The sequence below is a fragment of the Bos taurus genome, chromosome 12, assembly GCF_002263795.3.
Source record: "Bos taurus isolate L1 Dominette 01449 registration number 42190680 breed Hereford chromosome 12, ARS-UCD2.0, whole genome shotgun sequence".
NCBI classification, from domain to species: domain Eukaryota; kingdom Metazoa; phylum Chordata; class Mammalia; order Artiodactyla; family Bovidae; genus Bos; species Bos taurus.
This window is the reverse complement of record NC_037339.1, coordinates 22,114,359-22,136,027: the sequence shown is the minus strand read 5'-3', so window position 1 is coordinate 22,136,027 and position 21,669 is coordinate 22,114,359. Positions and strand designations below refer to the sequence as shown.

Genomic DNA, 21,669 nt, shown 5'->3' with positions numbered 1-21,669 from the left:
TGAACTAAACTGAAAAATAGAAACTGGACAAGAGGAAATTCAGATAATGGAGTTATCAAGCACTGACTTTAGAATAACTATGCTTAGTATGTTTTCAGAGCTTAAAAGAGAGAGAGAGAGAATGTGGGCCAAGAGCTCAGCCAGAAACTTGGAAGCTTTATTTTTAAAAGAATCAAATGAAATGAAAAGTTCAATAACTGAAATTATCTCAAAAGAGAATTTGTGGACTAGATGATATTAGAAGAAAATATCCAAACTGAAGCAAGAAAGGGCAAAAGGAAGAAAATAGAGAAGAATGTAAAGAAGTATAGATGCATAGGAAACCTGTACAAGAAAATGACCTAAATGTAGATAGAATCCCAGGGAAGATGAGAATAGCTGAGAATTCCCCAGAAGTGGCACAAGATATCAAGGTAAACTCTCAGTAAGTACTATAAATACCAGAAACAAATACCAAAGAAAATTACATCTTTCCACATAGTGAAACTACTTAAAAACCAAAGACATATCTTAAAAGCAGCCAGAGGAAGAGAATAAACTGTTGACACAATACTTCTCAGTAGAAACAATGGAATCCAGAAGACAATGGAATCCTGAAGACTTTGAAATAGTATCTTCAAAGTTATTGAAAGAAAAGAACTCCCAATCTAGAATTCTATATTCAGCAAAAATCCCTCAAAAGTAAAGCTTTAAGTAAACATATTTTCAAACAAAAACTGAGAATATTAGCAGCACATCAAATCTAATGAGAATACTAAAATCTTCTCTTTAGACCAAAGGAAAATGATCCTAGGTAAAAGTTTAGAAATTCAGGGAAGAATAAAAAGCAGCACAAATGGTAAATCTATAAACACAATTTACATAAACCATAACAAACATAACTATCTAAATAAATAGTGACAACATTATGTAATGGTCTTGTGGGATTTAAAATACATATAAAATTAAAATACATGACAAATAGTAAGTAAGTTGAAAGTGGGGTTAATGGGAGTTAAAATGTTCTGAGGTTTATTGCATCTAGGGAATGGTAACAATATGAACTTAGGTTAGATTTTACATAGTCAAGAATGTTGCTATCTCCAGAGTAAGCGTTGATATTAGTAAAAGCATGTATAAGCTAACAGAAGAAAGGAATATTTTCTTTAAAAAGAACTTCTATGAAAGAGAAGGCAAACAAGGAGAGATAAGAAACACAGAAAAGGTAAAACACACTGAAAGTAAATGGGAAGATGATATTTCTTATCTCAAGTATATTGTAATTATATTAAATGCAAGATGACTAAACACTTCAATTGAAATACTGAGAAATCAAAACAAAGCCCAATTACAGGCTGCTTACAAAAGACTCACTTTAAATATATAGAAATAGAAGTGTTAAGAGTAAAATGATGAAAAATACATACTATGCAAACACTAACCCCAAGAAAACTAATGTAGCTACATCAATATTAGAGAATATAGATTTAGAAGCACTTAGAGAAATAGAGTTATTTCATGATCATAAAAGCTTCCACCTCCTAAGAAGATACAGCAATTCTGAATTTCTAAGCACGTAACATCATAGTCTCAAAATATATAAAGCAAAAGGAAACAAAAAAAAACAAAAACAAAAAAAAATAGAATTTCATAGTCATTGTAGATTGTAACACATTTCTTCAAGCAGACAAAATCAATAAAAATAATCAAAATATGAATGACACAATTAATAAACTTGACCTAATTGAGAAATATTAAACACTGAATCCAACAGCTGCAGAATACATACTCTTGAAATATACATGGGAAATTTAGCAAAATATGCTAGTTCAAAAAACAAGCCTTAGTAAACCTGAAAGGACTGAAATCTTACCATGTACATTCTTTAATCAATAATAGAAAATCTCTAAATGCTGGGAATTAAGTACCACACATGCATAATCTAGACACTATTTACTCATCAAAAATATTAATACATGCATATCTAAGGACTCAAACAACAAGCCAGAGTAGGTGTCAGGGGGCAGGCACAGGAAATGAGAAAAGTCAGAGGGAAAAAACAAAATAGAACAAAGACGGGCCTTGCACAGAATGATGATTTTGTGAAACACGACTCAAGAAGTATACTAAATTCAACTCTGTACACTAAAGGTCAAAAATGAAATGAGAAAATTATTTTATAAGACTAACATTTAGAAAATCTGAATTGTAGCATGTTCTAAATTTACTAAGTCAGTTTTAGAGCCTCATGTTTGATATACAGGACAAAAAGTCCTTATACCTCATCAATCAATTCAATGAGCATCCGATGAACACAGATTATATGCCAGAGACTGTGCCAGTCGGTGCAGATACAAAGTCATATGAGACAGAGTCCCAACTCTCAAGGCACTTACACCTCATGGGAGGTGATGTCATATGAAATAAACGGAGGAAATATTATAAGGATAACCACAGAACATAATTGCACAGAAACCACAGCTTACACAACAAAGTAGTGCTAGGCATTTGATCACTGACGTTGACTTGGCTGAGAATGACCTACTTTCTGATCTTCGGCTTGCTCTGCAATGAACAAACTCCTTGAGGGCAAGGACAAAAGATTATTTAATTCTGCAATCCCGGTGTTCAGCAGAGTGAGAGTTTATCACATTTTTGTTGAATGAATGAATGCAAAACGGGTGACAGTGTGAGCCAGTGTTCCAAGTCCTATATTCCTACATCAAGAAACCAGGTATAGAAACAACTGGAGCCCTTGACTGGAAGCCAGATCCACAAGGAGATGGTCCTGCTTTTGGTTTGGTCTCTAGATGATGTCCAAATCCCAGATGTAGTTATAGCCTAGGGCTCACTGAGGATGTTACATCCAGAGCCTTGGAGAACTTTGTTATTCGTAGGTCAACTCTGAATCAGACATATGTGATGCTAAAAAAGAAAAAGAAAGCCCTACCCGTCATAAAGTTCTAGAAATCACCTGCAGGGCAATGAGTGAATACAGAACAGCTTATCTGTAAATTGGCAGGATGACAACTTCTCAGAAAGTTTTTGGAAGAATGATACAGCATGTGAGAGGCCTGGCAACTAGAGATGCCCAATAAATAGTTGCTGAACTGAACTGAAATGAGTTTTATAAATAATGGACATTTGGGACTTCCCTGGCAGTCTAGTGATAACCTGCCCCTCACAGTGTGGCCAAAAAAAATTTTTTTTTAATTAAAGAATAAAATAGTGGGCATTCTTTAAGTTTGATTTCTCCTTCTTCCTCCAATATCCCATCCCCCCATTTTCCCAAAACAGGCAGGTAACCATAAAGTGGAGAAATATTTTGAAGGACTTTCATGCATAACTCTCAGGACATTGAACTACAGAAAAGCATTACCACAGTTGGGGCACATAGAGACCAACACAGAATGCCGAAGACAAAATTATTGTTGCAGGCAAGGGCTAGGACTGAGCATGGAGCAAACGAGACTAGACTGTAGCAGCAGCATCTACAAATCAAAGGGCAACTTGAGGCACATACACGTCCCTGAATCGAGATGGGCGTAACTCCTTCATCGGTGGATGACAATTCAATCAAGTAGGCCAAGATGTTTGCCCCATATACAATCCCCACCACCCCAATATCCTCTTCCTCTCATTGTAGATTAAGTAGCTCCATCCTCCACACAGTTTTGAAGATCAGTAAATGACCCAATTTCTTTAGACACAGTCAAGTAATCCCCAAAGTACTTTCAATTTATAAAATGCATCAAAGTGCATTTATTTATAGCCTGTAATGCACCAGAAGTTTTGCTGGATGCTGTATAAATGAACTTCATATATTCTTGGGCCCCGAGCTTTAAAGAAGGAATCTGGTTTTTCTAACCGTCCTTCTATAAACATGCCCTCCGATGGCTTCTTAATCCTCAAAGTCAACAGTTTTTCCTGAGACCGCATTTGTTTCAGCTCGTCCGCAGCCCCTGGTCTCTCTGGTCTCCTCTTTTCCATGATAGAGAACTTCCCCATATTTCCCTACTATCTATCTCTCCTATTGTTTCTTCTGCTTGCATTGATTTCTATTCCTCCTCTAAGTCCTAAAAGGACATATTCCTGAGGCTTTTGTTTTCTGCCGATCTCTTTTGGGTCCTGAACTAAACAACTGACATGTTCAGTTCAGTTCAGTCGCTCAGTCGTGTCCGATTCTTTGAGACCCCATGGACTGCAGCATGCAAGGCCTCCCTGTCCATCACCAACTCCCGGAGTTCACCAAAACTCATGTCCATTGAGTCGGTGATGCCATCCGACCATCTCATCTTCTGTTATCCCCTTCTCCTCCTGCCTTCAATCTTTCCCAGCATCAGGGTCTTTTCAAATGAGTCAGCTCTTTGCATCAGGTGGCCAAAGGATTGGAGTTTCAGCTTCAATATCAGTCCTTCCAATGAACACACAGGACTGATCTCCTTTAGGATGGACTGATTGGATCTCCTTGCAGTCCAAGGGACTCTCCAACACCTGACTATGAGCATGGCACCGCTTAAGTGCTTTACATATATGAACCCACTTCATGCTGATGACAGTCCAGTGAGGCAAGTACCATGACTGTCCCTATGTTATAGATGGGGAAGCTAAGAACCAGAGGGATTAGGAAGTCCAGAGATTCTCAAAACAGCTTGGGAATCAGCATACCTGAGAAGCCTAATAAAATGTAGGATTACATGCTCTGGAATAAGATGAAATTGCTGAGGGAAAAAAAAAAAATGGAGGAGTGAGAAGAAGACCAAAAAAGTGGAACTCTGAGAAACAGCAGCCTCATTCATGAGACAGAGGTAAAGAACAGTGGACCCCAAGATGTAGGTGAGAGGGGACAGGGGAGCCAAGGCAGAGTGGTATCCTGGGAGCACTAGAGAAGATCTCCAAATACAAGGTTGATTCTTCCAGATCATTGAAGGCGGTAGGCAGTGTTTGCTGGAACTGATGGTTAGGAGATCGTTTGTGACCCAGGTGGGAAGAGTTTTAGTGGCATTTAGGGGAAAGAATCCAAATATTTTTTAAGACCCTAAAGGAAGATTTCTCTCTCCTTGTCTTTTTCCTTCTCTCTCTCTCCCTTTCTCCATCTGTGTGCCTAGAACCTGGCTTACACATAATTACTCCTCATTTGCTGGCTTTCCATTGCAGAGGACGAGGGAACTGTCCACAAAAATCACTGTTATGGGGTCAAAAAGGAAAGACAGTGGCTATGTGACTTGGGAGTTCAGAATTGTGGGAGCAGGGGGCTCACACATCGGTTTCAAGCTGGACAGGAACCATTTCATGCAGGAGGTGACGGGTGGACAAGGCCCTGGTGCCCCGGTAGAGCGTGCCCACTGCAGGCTGCCGAGTGGACACGGCCTGTCTGCTTAGACAGGACACCACGGTTCTCAGACGATAACACAGTGCCCCCACTTCTTCTGGAGAGGCAGTTGCCTACAGCTGAAGTCACGGTTCCAGGTCACTGTGACCCACGGCCCACCTTGAAACGCCTTCCATTCCTCAACCTCTTAGGGTCGCCCTGCTCAGCTCCTAAGGCCAATGCTTCTTCGCTGTCACGGCCCTTCTCCTTTGTCCCGGAGAGAAAACACCCAGTTCCTCACGGCTGACTGTTGCTCCCACAGCTCTGGGAGCGTTAAGACTTCAAAAGAGGAACCACTCACGCTGTCATCACCACAGTGGTCGCTTCTACGGGATTCCTTTTTCCGATTGAGCATTGGATGGACGCGCTTGGCTCTTGCCTGGGGGTGGAGGGCGGGGTGGGAGGGCGTTGCAAAGCCTCTGACTCATTCTGCCCTCCCTCTCGCCCTCCCCAGCTGCCCCGAACCGCACTTCCTCCTCTTCTGAAGTTAAAGGTCAGCCTCTCATGCTCAGGCCAAGGTTTTTTAGACACACACACTTGCACCAAAAAAAAAAAAATTGGCTTCTGAGAGAATACATTTTTTAAACATGAAAAGAAATAAGGAAAGGAGCTCTCAAAAATAAATTTAAAAATAAATAATCATTCCCCCCAAACTACTTAATAATTTCAGAATAATAAAACTTTCCAATTGTAAATGCGTCAGGAATAAAATAAAAGGCATGAATGCTCCACTGTGTTCACGCAGGCCTCTTAAAAATGACCCTAATTTCTTCCAGAGGCTCCGTAGGGGAACGGCAAGGTTCTCCTCAATAGAGAAGTATTCCAGCAATAATATAGTCACTTCTCTTCACATGTCCTGAGTGCTCGTATGAACACGGCAATGCTTTACAGCTGGCATCCTGTACATAGCTGCTCGAAAATGCTGTATTCCTAGGGGCTACAATCATGCATTGTGCATTTGAAACGCCTTTCACTAAGCAAGAGCAGTCAGCAGCCCCAGGCGACCCCACCAGGGACCATTACACAGAGCTTTCTACTTCTCCAGGTCCCCCTGCCCCTGGTAAGGTTTGAGCAGCCCACTGAGCCCTTGGACCCAGGCGATCAACCCAAGCAGGACACTGAATCATGATGTCTCTGCCTTCTGGGTAATTTCTGCCTCCCATCCCTCCTTTGTCCCAACCTCAGTGGTCAGGAGTTCTGTGAAACTGGCTGGACAGAAGTGATTACGATACTGTTTCTATTTTACTGATAAAGAAACTGAGTCTTGAACTTCCCTGGTGGCCCAGCGGTTAAGAATCTGCCTGCCAATGCAGAGGACACGAGTTCAATCCCTGGTCCGGGAAGATTCCATGTGCCGCGGGGCAACTAAATCCCTGAGCCGCAACTACTGAAGCCCATATGCCTAGAGCCCGTGGTCGGCAACAGGAGAAGCCACCGCAGTGAGAAGCCCGCGCACCCCAGCGAAGAGCAGCCCCCACTGGCCGCAATGAGAGAAAGCTGGAGCGCAGCCACAGTGACCCAGCGCAGCCAAAAATAAAAAATTTTTTTAAGTTTATAAGAAACCGTACCTCAGAATTTAACCACACAGTTCATGAGGGGCAATAAATACCACAGCCCACAAGGGTTGCACCTCGCCACCCTCTGAACTCACTTCCAGCCCACTGGGACCAGAGGCCCATCCAGTTCTGAAAATGGGGACTGACCTGGTTCCAACAGGAGTCTGGGGTTCTTCTCTTCCCGCCCAGTGTCCCCGCACTGCGCCCAAGGGCCTGACCGTACAGGAGGTGTTTGTAACCATGGCTCCCTTGAACTTTCAGAAACCTCCATCTGACGACACGGCCGCCCGTTTCCACACCTCCTGCTTTGCTGCCTGCCAGTGACAACCTGTTTCAGATTAGCCTTGACAATTTTCTCTGGAGAGCTTCCAAAAATGTCCTCAACCGAACCATCAGGGAAAGGGCTGGGCCTGGCGCCCACCCAGCACCGGGCAGAGGAGACCAGTCACCGTCACTCCCCGCGGCCCTGGAGACCGCTCGTGGGCACAGGCCACTTCGCCCCAGGAAACTTATGGGAACTGCTTCAGGTTATTAAAGTTCAATTACAGGAGAGGCGTAGTGTCTTGAAATCTATCGCTCTGCTTTTCCTTTTGGCCTTTCTCTGCAAAAGACCTGCATCCTAGTTGAGCTGGGAAGTATTGCAGAGAACATTAGGATGTTCAAGTAAGGATGCCAAGGAAAAGGAAGATTCAAGTTCAGCCTTTAACATCTATAATAAGATTATCAAACCCATGCAAAGGCTTTGTCAAGAGAGAAAAGGGTTTTTCAAAATCCCTTTATCTTCCCTTCTTTAACATTTCAAGCAGCAAGGCTGGAGTTCCCCCTGAGACAGGTCCCCTCCAGGAATGAGAGAAGGAAGATGAAGAAGGGGTTACAGGTTGCAAACCCCACACCCCAAAGGCCAGCATCTCTCAAAGCGACAGGGCTCAAGATACGTCAGGTCAGATATGTGTGGGACCTTCTTGGGATCTTGACAGCAGTTGGCCTTTGCCCCCCTGGCACGGGAGCAAAAGTGGCAGGGAGGCAGGTTGTTGGACAGTTGGAGGCAGCACCCCAGATCTCCATGGCTGGTGCACCGTATGTCAGGGACCGGGAGTTCCCTGTGCCTTCGGGTGATAAGAAACAGAGGTGGTGAGAGGCAGCTGAGTGGGCACTGATCTTGTTGTCAGTGAAGACATCACAGTGGGGAGACCAGAAGAGATGGCCATCAGTGCTGCCTAAAGGCTGCTTTATTACTACAATCCCACTGGGGGGCTACCTTCAATATAGAAAAGGCAAAATCAAGTCACCTCCCGCTGCCGCCACCAATACCACCCTAGTCCAAGCCCCTTTCATCTCACCTTGACTTGCTTTCTAGCTGCGTCAGCTTCCGTATTGGTCATCCCACCTCCACTCTTGGTCTCCTGAAGTCTGTTCCTCGCCAGGGAGCCCAAGGGATCCCTTTAACATAACTGAAGCCATGTCAGCCCTGCAATCAACACCCTCCAGCAGACTTCCCTGGTGGTCCAGCGGGTTAAGAATCCGCCTGCCAATGCAGGGGACCAAGTTTGATCCCTGGTCCAGGAAGATATCACATGCCGTGGGGCAACTAAGCCCATGCACCGCAACTCCTGAGCCCATGTGCCACCACTACTGAAGCCCGAGCGCCTAGAGCCCATGCTCCACAAGAGAAGCCAGTGCAATGAGAAGGCTCTGCACCACACGAGACTAGAGAAAGCCCACACGTAGCCATGAAGACTCAGTGCAGCCAAAATTAAAAACTAAAATAAACACATAGATCAAAAAAACATTTTTAAAACCCTCCAATGACTTCATAATCAACTTGGAGAACAACCTGAGGTCCTTACCACGGTGACAGGATGCAACCTGCTCTGGCCTCGGTCTCCCTCTTAAACCCCATTTCCTGTCTGCTCACCCCACCCACTCTACTCTGGTCTAGGACCTCCTGGCTGAATCTCAAACACGCCAAGCACGCTCCCAGCTCGGGCTCTCTGCACCTGCTCTTCCCTCTGCCTGGAATGTTCTCTCAAACATCCTCATGGCCTGTCCCCTCGTTTCCTTTGGGTCTCTTCTGTCATGTCCTAAGAGAGGCTGTGCCTAAACCATCCTTCCCAAAATGGCAACCACCCCAGGCCACTCTCAATCCCCAGTACCTGCTTTATTCTTTTTACTGTTCATCACCCCTTTGGGATTTATGTTGTTTTTATAGTAGCACCAGTCATAAAATACACATGATAGAAAATGTACCATCTTAATGATTTTTAAGTGTACAATTCAGTCTGGCAGGCTACAGTCCATTGGGGTCATGAAGAGTTGGATACAACTGAACACAAACACTTTCACTTTGCAAGTACATTCACATTGTCAGGCCACCATCACCACTATCCATCCGCAGAATTCCTTTCATCTTGCAAAACTGAGACTCTGTGCCCATTAAACACCAGCTCCCACCTCTTCTCCTGATTACAGCAAGCACCCTTCTTTCTATCTCTGTGAACTTATGTGAACCTGATGTGAGTTTTTCTAGGTGCCTTCTATAAGTGAATTCACACAGTATTTGTTCCTCTGGGGCTGGCTTATTTCACTTAGCAGAGTGTTCTCAAGCTTCATCCACACAGTAGCATGTATCAGAATTCCCTCTCTTTTTAAGGCTGAATAATATTCCACTGTGTTTATGGCACCTTATAGCCATTCATCCATCAGTGGACACTTGTGACACTTCACCTTTGGGCTGGTGTGAATAACACTGCTGTGAACATGGGTGTCCAAAGATAGCATGTTTCATATTTGTTCATGGCCTGTCTTTAGCACCAGCACAGCACTTGGTACATAACAGAAGCTCAGTGGACATTTGTTGAACGTCTACAAGAGGCACAACATGTCTACAGGTCTGTTCTGACCACGGGGTTGCTGCTGTTAATCGGACTTACTGCTGCTCCCCAGCATCAAGGACTGCTGATCTGTCTAAAGGGGCTATGAGCCGCGGACTTGCTGAGGCATGTTTTGGCAGTCCAGTTAGTATACCGTCCAAGGGAGAAGGCACATCCCGCCCAAGGTCTTAGTCATTCTGCTTCTGGTGTCAGGAGTTTACCAGCTGCAGAAAGGCCAGCCCACTAATAGAGCAGGAATCAATTAAACGTTTGATTCACTACCACAACATCCTGTTTTATACTCTTCATATCAACTAAATATTATTCGAAATGACCATGTTTATTCATCGTATCCTTGTTGATCATCAGCCATCTTCTCACCACGTAGGCCCTAAGAGAGCAGACACTTTGTCTTCAGTGTAGAATGGTCAAAACATTAAACAAGTAAAGGAATTCATGCAACTGATTCTTTTACTTCTGGTTCCATGCTGTGCTTAGTTGCTCAGTCATGTCTGACTCTTTGCGAACCCAGGGACTGCAGCCCACCAGGCTCCTCTGTCCATGGGATCCTCCAGGCAAGAATATTGGAGTGGGTTGTCATGCCCTCCTCCAGGGGATCTTCCGAACCCAGGGATCGAACCCAGGTCTCCCACATTGTAGGTGGATTCCTTAACATCTGAGCCACCAGGGAAGCCCTCGGTTCCATAATTCTCAAGAAACTTACTCATTATGATTCTACTTCTCAGGTAGCTAAAAACCAGGTCAGGCTAATGCAAAGATAGTACTCACTGAGTTTAAATAGAGTGGCATTTCTGTTTATCTATCCATAAAGGAAACACTAATTCTCTCCTATGTGGGGGCTTTCCCTACTTCAAGCAACTCCCCAGTCTCAGCAGACACAAACTGATGTCCTACAAATTCAGTTCTGACACCACTATTTACCTGGAGATTATAGCAGATCCCACAGGTTAAGGCTCAGTCTCAGAAGACTGCCCTGCCACCCTTCCTACCCACACCCACCCCCACCTCAGAGGCCGATTGCAAGTCAGGTTGTCACCTGCATTTCTGACCAACCACCTATAAATCAGGTTCCCCTGACCTCCTTCTCTGGTTCAATAATTTGCTAGAATAGCTAACAGAACTCAGGGAAACATTTACTTATGTTTACTGATTTATTCTAGAAGAATACAACTCAGGAAGAGCCAGCTGGGAGAGATGCTTGGAGCAAGGCATGGGGGGAGGAGCATGGAGTTTCCAGGGTCTCTCCAGGTGCACCACCAGCTCAGCACCAAGTGTTCACCGACCTGGAAGCTTATCAAATCTCACTGTTTGAGAGTTTTATAGAGATTTAATCTCCAGCATCCATCCCACTCCCCTTTCTAGAGGCTGTGGCTGGGGAGCTGAAAGTCTCAACCCACTAATCACTCGGTCTTTCTGATGACCTGCCCCATCCCAGGCTATCCAGGGGATGTGCCTTAAGTCACCGCATTGGCATAAACTCAAATGGTGCTGAGAACTGGGAGCAGAGACCAAGTATATTTCTTATTATAACACAACATTAGTTTCCTAAGTGGGCTTCCCAGGTGGCTCAGTGGTAAAGTACCCACCTGCCAATTCAGGAGATGCAGGTTCAATCCCTGGGTTGGGAAGATTCCCAGGAGGAGGAAATGGCAACCCACTCCAGCATTCTTGCCTGGGAAATTGCATGGACAGAGGAGCCTGGTGGGCTACAGTCCATGGGGGTCACAAAGAGTTGGATATAACTGAGCAACTGAGCATGCATGTAATTTTTGTAATCTTGGTTAGTATGAGTCTATCTCTGAAAATTAACCTTAATCTCATTATGTAAAAACAACAAAAAAATCTGACTAGTCCCTCACCCAGAATAAATCACCAACATCAATTTCACTTTAAGAGGCTTCATGACCACCACCATAAATTAGAATAAAGAAGAAGTGAAACCTTTTGAATTATGTCAGTTTCTTGATGTCTTGTGACTTCTAATTTATTACAACCAGAAATATAAAATGAGAACTCACACAGGGTGAGATGGTCTTCCTGATTTTGTAGATCTCAACATAAAAGGACTGAAAATCTTAGCAGGAAAAAAAAAATGCCATGGTTCACAGGTGAGATCTGCCAGGACATGGGAAAAAAGAGAGTGGCCTTTATACCATGTATCTGCCATCCTTGTCTAGACCGCCTTCAGTCTTCCAGTTTCCTTTGAATGTTCAGACACCCCATCAGGGCCCCTAATTACAGAGCTCCATGAAGATTCAACCTGGGGGGAGTTTCTACTTCCCTCCTACTTGCTTCCTACATGGTTAATGCAGGAAAGGAAAGTTACTTTTCAGTTCCTATCAAGTCTATATCCTTATTCACAGAGACCAAGCCAGACGATCTCAGACCTTCTAGTAGAAAACAATAATATATTAGCAATTACCTGTTTTGCAAAACCCTGTGCATGTCGGTCCTACAGTCTAGCATTCAGAGTAAGAGCAAGGACACGCCACCTCAACATTTTATTGGAGCTGCCCATGTGTGTTCCAACTCATCTCTTCACGTTCTGCTTCTAAAATTAGGCATCGGAACAAATGTCATTCCTGCCTCACATGGGTTTGTTTGTTTTCTTATCTCATAGTTCAAGGGGACATCCTCTGCCCTTGCTTCCTGACCCCCACCCACCACGTACTACCTTATCAGAAACTGAGTTGCCTCATTGGAGACCATAACTCTGATGGGGCCCAGAGAACATCAACATGTGCTACAGCTGGGGGAGCAGGTTTCTCAGAAACCGATCACTAAGCACAACTCAAGACCCAAAAGCTCAACCCTCAGCTTGTGATCCAATTTCACTTCTCGTTCTTGTACCTTGAGTGGACCTTGAGTGCTTATAGGAAACTTCTGGTTTGGGAGGCCAGCTGTGTGTATACTGACAATAAAGAATGATCTCGCTTTATCTGGAAAGGTTGTCATCTCAAACACAACATACAGCTTCAAGAGGTCTGGGCTGAGAAGGACCACGGCTAGACTATGCAGGGAGCTGGATGTGCACTCAACGTTCTCACCGAAGTAGCGGCTGCATCTGTATCTATATCCAACCCCCAAAGAACAACAAAAAGACATTTCATAATGTTTTCTTTCACTTTATCTCTAAGGCTCAATAGTCACGTCTATGAAGGTAGGGGCCATGTCTAAATGATTGTGTGTATTTCTTGCTAAAATAAGCCCCCAGCCTTGATATCCGTGATGCACCTGGAGAGTAAGCTTACGACTCACTTTATAATGGGGACTGGAGACAAATAAGATTGTCTAAATACTACTTAGAAGCTTGGGGACTGAATTAGCAAATTATTAAGTGTATAGTAAAGGGATGACCTAACTCCTAGTCTCAAAGAAAACACTTGAAACATAACTTGTAAACCAATAAAAGGCAATATCTCCTTTCCTTCAGGAACTAGGAACATTCCATTCGACCCGACCTTCTTTAACACCACATAATTCCTTCCCCCACCAGGTTACATCATGTTTAAGTCACATCATGACACAGTCTCAATATCCAGTGGATGGCAAAGGAAAAAAAAAAAAATTCCTTTCAAAATGAAGAAAACACAATTTCTATTCATAGTATGAGTTAGAATCATCAATCTAAGGCTCTAGTAAATATTCAAAAGGAACTGATATTTACCAGTTGTTAACTTTGAATCAAAAAGTGTATGAGAACTTCGTATAAAACACCCACTTAAACATGTTAGTTTCAACTTCCGATAGCATAGATTAGTTTCATATCATCAATCTTGTAGAGTTTCAGAACTAGATATTTTGGGAGATAGTCTATAAATAGAAATGGGGAGATACACAATTGATTATGCTTTTCTTCCCTTTAGAAAATATAAAATTTAAGCTCTCTGCTCTGTGTAAATTATTTTAAGTTTTTATTATTTTTTGGCAGTACCATGCAGCATGTGGGATCTTTGCTCCCCAACCAGGATCAAACCTGTGCCCCTTGCAGTGGAAGCAAGGGGTCTTAACCACTGGACCACCAGGGAAGTCCCTGTGTAAATTATTTATGAACTAGGAGAGATGATAAAATTACTGTAACAACTCTAAGTCTAATGGCACCTGCATTGTTCAGAGTATAGTTTATGAGCATTTAACATTCGGCAAGTGTGTAAGCAGAAATTACTTTAATATATATAATTCATTAGGTGGATGGGTTTCTCTTAAGAGGAAATAATATTGTATTTATCTAAGGATTACATGAAGCAAGACTTCAGAGCTTGATCAGGTGGTAGGCAGAAACCCGAGATCAGAGTCACCAAGGCCAAACAGCAATTGTTTGTGTTGTTCTGTTTTGTTGTTGACACAGGACAGTAAGTGGCTCAGAGTACACCATGCCCTTGCCAAGTCAAAAAAACAACACTTCATTTGAGAGGAACCCGACTGTTCTGCACGCGTGTGCAGAGGGAATTTCTCAATGGAAAGTCTATTGTGATCGGCGAAGAAATGCCCTCTGATACTAACCTGCTTTCTCATCAGTTTCCCCAAGTGGAATGATCCATTGACTCCGTTCAGAGTGTGCGCAACTTATATAATGGATACTGTGTACAAACACCTGCCATATTCTAGATAATTAACTCACTTTATTATCCACATTCTAACCTTGTGAAGTACTGCTATTTCCCCCCATTTCAGAGATGAGGAAACAGAGGTTCAAAGAGGTTACAAAACTGAGCCAAAATCACAGAGACAGAAAGCTGCAGAACCGGCCTTCGGAGCCGCGTATTTTGGTTCCCAGGCCCGTTGGTTGGGGGTCAGGATGGGGAAGGGGTAGAAGCACCCGTGGAGTCACATGTTGGTTCTTTGGAGCCAGCAGAGTTATAGTACAGAACACAGGAGGCCCAAGTCTATGACTGGAGGGTCAGCTACACACAGGAAAAGGACAGGAGTCCAGGCCTCAACCTTGCAGCCTGGCTGAGCTGTGTGCGGTTTGCTGGGTCAGAAAGAAGCATCTGCACTTACTGCAGAGGGAGGTTCATCATAGAACTAAAGGAGTGAGCAGAAATAACTAGCTCAGGCTAAGTGTCACAACAAATCTTTAAGCAGCTTTCAACCTCCTCCCTTACTTCTGAGCGCTAGCAGCAGACAAACCAGCACCATGAGGCCCGCCAGGATTGCCACTGCCCCAGCAAGCACCACCAGGGCGCCGCCCTGTCTGCCACCCACAGCCCCAGCACCACCCGCTCACCTCCACTGCCCTTTCCTCCTTTTATTCCCTCGTACCTTACAGCCTTTTCCCAGGTCTTCTTCCTTGGTCGTCTCCTACTAACTAACGAAAAGGCAGGACGGTTACTGTCACCAGCTTTCGTTGTTGTTCAGTCCCTCAGTCACGTCCGACTCTTTGCGGGCCCATGGACTGCAGCACGCCAGGCTCCCCTGTCCTCCACTTTCCACCAGGGCTTGCTCAAACTCATGTCCACTGAGTCAGTGTTGCTATCCAACCATCTCATCCTCTGCTGCCCCCTTCTCCACTTGGCCTCAATCCTTCCCAGCATCAGGGTCTTTTCCAAAGAGTCAGCTCTTCATATCAGGTAGCCGAAGTATTAGAGCTTCAGCTTCAGCCTCAGTCCTTCTAATGAATATTCAGGGTTGATTTCCTTTAGGATGGACTTCTTGGATCTCCTTGCAGTCCAAGGGACTCTCAAGGTCTTCTCCAGCACTACAGTTCAAAAGCATCAATTCTTCAGCACTCAGCCTTCTTTTTGGTCCAACTCTCACATCCGTACATGACTACTGGAAAAACCAAAGCTCATTCTGCCTTCCAAATCCAAAGCCGAGGAGCGTATAATTAAAGAACATAATTCTCATTCAGAATCCTCACCGCAAGGACATCTGCCATGCCTCACTTTTAGATTCCCAACATCTCCAACCAGAGCAGAGTAGAATGGAGACTGAACAAGACATTTGAACTCCACAAATTCTGACTCTGACCTTGCCAAATGTCTTCCTGCCACCCCCTCCATCTACTTTTATGCATCTACAATTGAAGACCTTATATAATCATTTTTTTTTTGTAGCTCCTACTGTTTTGATTAAAAAAAAAAAAAAAAGCCCCTTCCAGGACATTTTAAAGCTTAAACACATGGGTGCTTATCTTTTTTCTTTTGTAATATGTGATTTGACCTATTTCTCTTGTGTGAATTTCAAAGTCTAACTCTGATAAACGTCAAGTTTAACTTTGGAAATTAATTTAGCATGCAGTGTATATAAATGACACTAGAAATCTTAGTCAAACACAACAGCATTACTGACCTTCAAATGATATAGGGGGAGGGAGTGGGGCTGAGAAATTCCTTGTTTTATTACAGGATTGCTACAAAAAACACTGTCAATAGGTTTATATATTTCTATTAATTTTACTTTAAGTGCATTTGTGTTTAGGTTTTGATTTTGATGATCCAAAACCTTAGCATGAAAAATAATAATAAAAATGAACATTTGGCTTTCTTTCAACTTAGAGACACAAGGCATTTTTACATTAATTATTCTAAGCTGCAGCCCTTGCTTTTTTTCATTTACAGTTTAGCTTACTTTTTGTATGTTACCTTTAATTTAGGAAATTTTCAAACTTACACAAAAGTGGCCACTTTTATTTCCTTTTTGTCCACACAAACACCAATGATTTATGATTTGAAGTAAATCCCTGAAACTATTTTATCTTCTTAAATGTGTAAATTGAAATGACCACAAACTTTAAAAATCACATTAACTCAATATAATTAAACATTGAGTCAGTGTTCACATTTACCTATCCTTTAAAAAAACTTTTTTTATTATTTAGAATTTTGCACTGGGATCCACGTAAGGTCTATACACTATTATTAGTTATAGATCTTAATTCTCTTTTAAATTACGGGTTACTCCATTTCTTTTTCCCATGTCTTCTTGCCCTTATTGTTATCAAAGAAGAAGAAGAAATTAGATTATCCATTCTTTGTTGTTCAATCATTGTTTAGTCCCTAAGCAGTGTCTGACTCTTTGCTACCCCATGGATTGCAGCAATCCAGGCTTCCCTGTCCTTCACTCTCTCCGGGAGTTTACTCAAACTCATGTCCATTGAGTCGGTGATGCCATCCAACCATCTCATCCTCTGGCGCCCCCTTCTCCTCTTGCCCTCGATCTTTCCCAGCATCAGGATCTTTTCCAATGAGTCAACTCTTTGCATCAGGTGGCCAAAGTATTGGAGCTTCAGTTTCCGCATCGGCCCTTCCAATGAATATTCAAGGTTGATTTCCTTTAGGATTGACTGGTTTGATCTCCTTGCAGTCCAAGGGACTCTCAAGAGTCTTCTCCAGCACAACTGTTAGAAAGCATCAGTTCTTCAGCGCTCAGCCTTCTTTATGGTCCAACGTCTGTACACGACTACTGGAAAGTCCATAGCTTTAACTATATGGACCTTTGTCACCAAAGTGATGTATCTGCTTTTTAATTAAGTTTGTTGTAGCTTTCCTTCCAAAGAGCAAATGTGTTTTAATTTCATGCAGGCAGTTATCACCTGCAATGATAGTGAAGCCCAAGAAAATAAAATTTATCACTGTTTTCACCTTTTCCCCATCTATTTGCCAAGAAGTGATGGGACCAGATGCTGTGATCTTAGTTTTTTGAATGTTGAGTTTTAAGCCAGCCTTTTCACTCTCCTCTTTCACCCTCATCAAGAGGCTCTTAGAAGTACTTATATCTGAGTTTTGCTAATTGCATCCCATGATGTCTCTTAATACATTCCTCTTTCTTGTTTCCCTATAAATTTGTTTTCCTATAAATCGGTCACTGGGTCTGGAGCTTGATTAATCCAAAACGTTACTGATTGTATTTTCTCCCCTGGCTTTCAATTTCTTCAAGTTCATATAACATAGGAAATACATTTGATTTTCTTACACAATAGTATCAAAAAGTGTCAGAAAAAAAGGTGTCTGGCAACACCCTGCCCAATATTTGGTGGTGGTTTAGTCACTAAGTTGTGTCCAATGCTTGCAATTCCATAGACTGTAGACTGCCAGGTTCCTCTGTCCATGGAATTCTCAAGGCAAGAATACTGGAGCAGGTTGCCATTTCCTGCTCCAGGGTATCTTCCTGACCCAGGAATGGAACCCAGGTCTCCTGCACTGCAGGCAGATTCTTTACCAACTGAGCTACAAGGAAAGCTCCACCCAATATTTATCCTTATGTATTTCAGTATAAATTATTAACCTTTAACTCCTTAAAAGTAAAAACAAGGACCAGGAGATAAACAGGACTGAAAATGCCACAGCATCACTGCAAAGATCCCCTTGCCCTTCAACACATGATTTTCTTTTTCTCCAAAGCACTGCAAGAACTGGACAGATTAGCTAAACAGCAGGCCCTGCCTGGACCTTCCCACTCTATCACTCTCAGCATGTTCTATTCTAGAGCAGTAAAACATTCATTTTAAGAGACATAATTTGAGCATCCAGGCCTGTGCCTTCTATAGTTATTCTCTGCCCCAACAGAAAACAAATGTGGTTAACCAAAAGTCAGCTTTAGGAAAGAAAAAAAAAAAAAGCCTTTGTTCTTTACAAAAATACTTTGTTATCAGCCTTCAAGAAAGATGTCAGATATTAATTTGAGGCTAGAGTATTGTAGGAGTAGGGGCAGGGAAGAGAGGGTAATAGAAAATCTCCCCATGGATTGGTCATGAAAATGATCTGAGATCATGAACCTGTATGGAAAGATTTAGTGTAACTAGATTGTTAGAGAATGTAACAGAGAAAAGGTGTCATTATCTACAAACCATGATGCAAACTAAATAGAGCTATGAACAGGTATAAATTTGAAGGAAGCCAAAGCCATGCAGCAGCCTAAACTTCACTCGGCCTTATCAGAAACAGAAATCTGCCACATGAACAACACACATTTCAATGAAGAGCTGAATGAGTCCAGCAGAAAAGGAGAGAAAGCAGTCAGGAGAGCTCAGAACACTTGCATGGAGCTCAGCATAGCCTGGCATCATTGGTGTTGCTGGCCGCATTCAATCAAAGTGCAGAGGGGAAGCAAGGAAGGCAGGAGAAGCATCTAGAACAGGCGATTCTGTGGGATAACCTGTGAACCCTGCATACATTCTCTGCTGCTCTCAGCCCCTCTGACCAGGAGTCATGAAGCCTCATTTCCCCTGAGCTCTGCCAGGCTTCATACCCAGTGAAATCTGATGAACTAGGATAAGTTAACAGCCTCCAGCCTCTCCCAGGTGGATCTTGAAAGTGACTGGTTATCTCAGAGGTGAGCCCTGAATACCTGGACATCCTTGGTCCTTCCATCTCTGGTTTCAGCAACACACTTCATAGAACTCTGTGTCTGCCTTAGTTTCCCTCTAGTTTACCACCAGGTCGTGTCCCCGCTGAGTTTCACCTGGCTGAACCCTGACACTTTGCTGTGGATGCTGAATCTGGGCCTCCTGCATCTGCAGCCCAGGAACAGTTTTGGGGGGTGCTACTACCATCCCAGTCTTCCTCAATAGAGAGAGAACTGGACCACAGGTCTTGAGTTCAATCTGGAACTTTACAAATCTCATTAAACATAGGCATTAAACTTGTGAATTCCCATTTCCTCATCTGAAAATTAAGGTTACTATTCACTACCTGCCCCACCTTTGATGGTGGTTAAATAAAAGCAAGCTAATGAATTAAGCTGTGCTGCCTCCCTTCAATCCAGGCCTTATTTTTGCCACCAGCTTTCTCATTTCTCCAGGAATGATCCCCCTCTGTAGGCATTTCCCACATATCCACCTTGTGGATATTCCAGATGGACAGCCACGTGGTTTAGAATACTCTGGAGTAGTTCTGAATGGCTAGAAACATAGCAAGGGTTTAGCTAAGCCCCTAGGTAGAAGAAAATTACCATGAGTGACAGATTCTTCCAATCTTAAGTAAAGCAGCTCACCCAGGAAACAAGTTCACATGTGCACAGAGTGAAAAGCCTCATAGACCCAACCGGTCTCACTGAGCTCAAGTCACTCCCACTGGAACCACTGTCAGCAGAGCCACCTTTGCAAACAATAGGCAGCTTTAAACATAATGAGCTGTATGTATCTACATAATGTGGTCAAACAGTAATATGACCTATTTCATAATGCACTCGGCAAAACCAAATGGATACAGTTAAGACCACGGTCCATGGAGTCACAAAGAGTCGGACACGACTTAGCAACTGATCAACAACAAGACCGTTAGAGAAAGTTGCTCTGAAAAGACAAGCAAAAAAGCATCCTGTTCAACAACATATCTAAACATCCAATATATTGCAAACAAATCAAGAGGAATAGAGTTTCCCAACAAGTAAGACTTACCCTTCTCTCGAAAATGGTTTAAAACCAGAGTCGTTTGTCATGGTGAAGTTTGGTCCTTGAACAGAAGCTCTATTTTCCACAGAGGAAGGATGCTCAGCTGATGGAGAAAACAAGCAAATGCTACATGTCAGGCATTGGGTTAGGAACTTCCGTCTACTTTCTCAGTTAGTTCTTGCAAAATGCCAGAAGCCAGATAAAGAAATCAGTTCAGAGAGAATTCGTGACGCACCAAGGGTGCATAGCCAGCAAATGTGGGAGTTAAGGACTTTTCCATCTCAGCCCACGGACTTCTCTGTAAAAGGCAGATGTAAAGCAAAGCACTTCCTACTCCTGTTAGCCCAACAAACCTTGTCACACATGTACAGTTGTCCTTGTGGGGGTGGGGGAGCCACAAGGTGGGAACTCGACTGAGAATGTCAGAATGGGCTACACTTCTGCTTTCACTCATGAGTCATGGTTACCATTTTGTGCTTATGAAACCACAACCAAAATGGCACTGTAGGGGGTAATTGCATTTTAGTAATTCAAAAAAAATTACACCTCTACCTTGCACAGTAGACTCTAGTCCTGAGATTTCTATTACCAAAGACTATCAAAATGCAATGCCAACCAAGAGGTCAGCATGGTGGTGGTAAATATGTATACTCTACAGACCTTTGGGCAAAAGCTATCAAAATTTAAGACATAGAAATCTCTTGGCCTAATATTTTCTCATCTAGAAACTTAACTATAGTAAGGCCATATGGTACTCAAAAATCTGTAGATAAAGACATTCATTTCAGGATTGTTTATAAACGTGAAAAATTGAGAGCAATGCAATGGGAACTGGTTAAAAAAGTTATAGTACACATATAAAATGGAATATTCCACAGCCACTAAAAAATACAAATGTGCGTTGACATAAAAAATATGCCCAAGATATGTTCCTGAGAGAAAAAAAGCATATTGTAAGACAGCATGCATAAATTATTCCATTTTTGTAAATAATAAAACATATGGTTGTATATGTGTAGGGAGAAAATCTGGAATAATATCCACCAAACTAGTCACAGCGGCTTTTTCTGGGGGATGGAACTAGGAAGGGTCCTACTTTCTATTTTTTATTATTTCTGCACTTCTAGAAATTCTTCTTATATGACTATTTTTACCATTAAAAAAAAATTAAAAGGGGGCTTCCCTAGTGGCTTAGTGGTAAAGAATCTGCCAAGGCAGGAGACATGAGTTGGATAACTGATCTGGGAAGATGCCACATGCCGCAAAGCAACTCAGCCCATGCGCCACAACGACTGAGTCTGTGCGCTAGAGCCGGGAGGTGCAACTGCTAAAGTCTGTATCCTCTAGAGCCCCTGCTCTGCAACAAGAGGAGCCACCATAGAGAAGCCTGAGAATCGTAACTAGAGTAGCCCCTGCTGCCCTAGAGAAAGCCCACAGGCAACGAAGACCCAGCACAGTCAAAAAGAAATAATTTTTTTAAAAAAATTAACAGGGTCTTCCCTGGCAGTCCAGTGGTTAAGACTCCACATTGCCAATGCC

At 42.9% G+C, this 21,669-nt stretch overlaps 1 long non-coding RNA gene across 3 annotated transcripts in view; it reads right to left on the bottom strand.

Moving 5' to 3' along the window:
• The window catches only part of LOC132346745 (uncharacterized), a 300,409-nt gene extending 279,862 nt beyond the window's left edge, over positions 1 to 20,547 (bottom strand). Inside the window, exons 1-2 of one of the 3 annotated variants that reach the window (XR_009496684.1) lie at positions 20,366 to 20,547; positions 20,137 to 20,233 (exon numbers count right to left, since the gene is read on the bottom strand). This is a non-coding gene — a long non-coding RNA (uncharacterized lncRNA). Of the gene's footprint in view, positions 1 to 7,053; positions 7,178 to 20,136 lie in introns of those variants that run through there. The other 2 variants (XR_009496683.1, XR_009496682.1) reach the window with 2 other exon arrangements.
• Between the last annotated feature and the right edge of the window lie 1,122 nt (positions 20,548 to 21,669).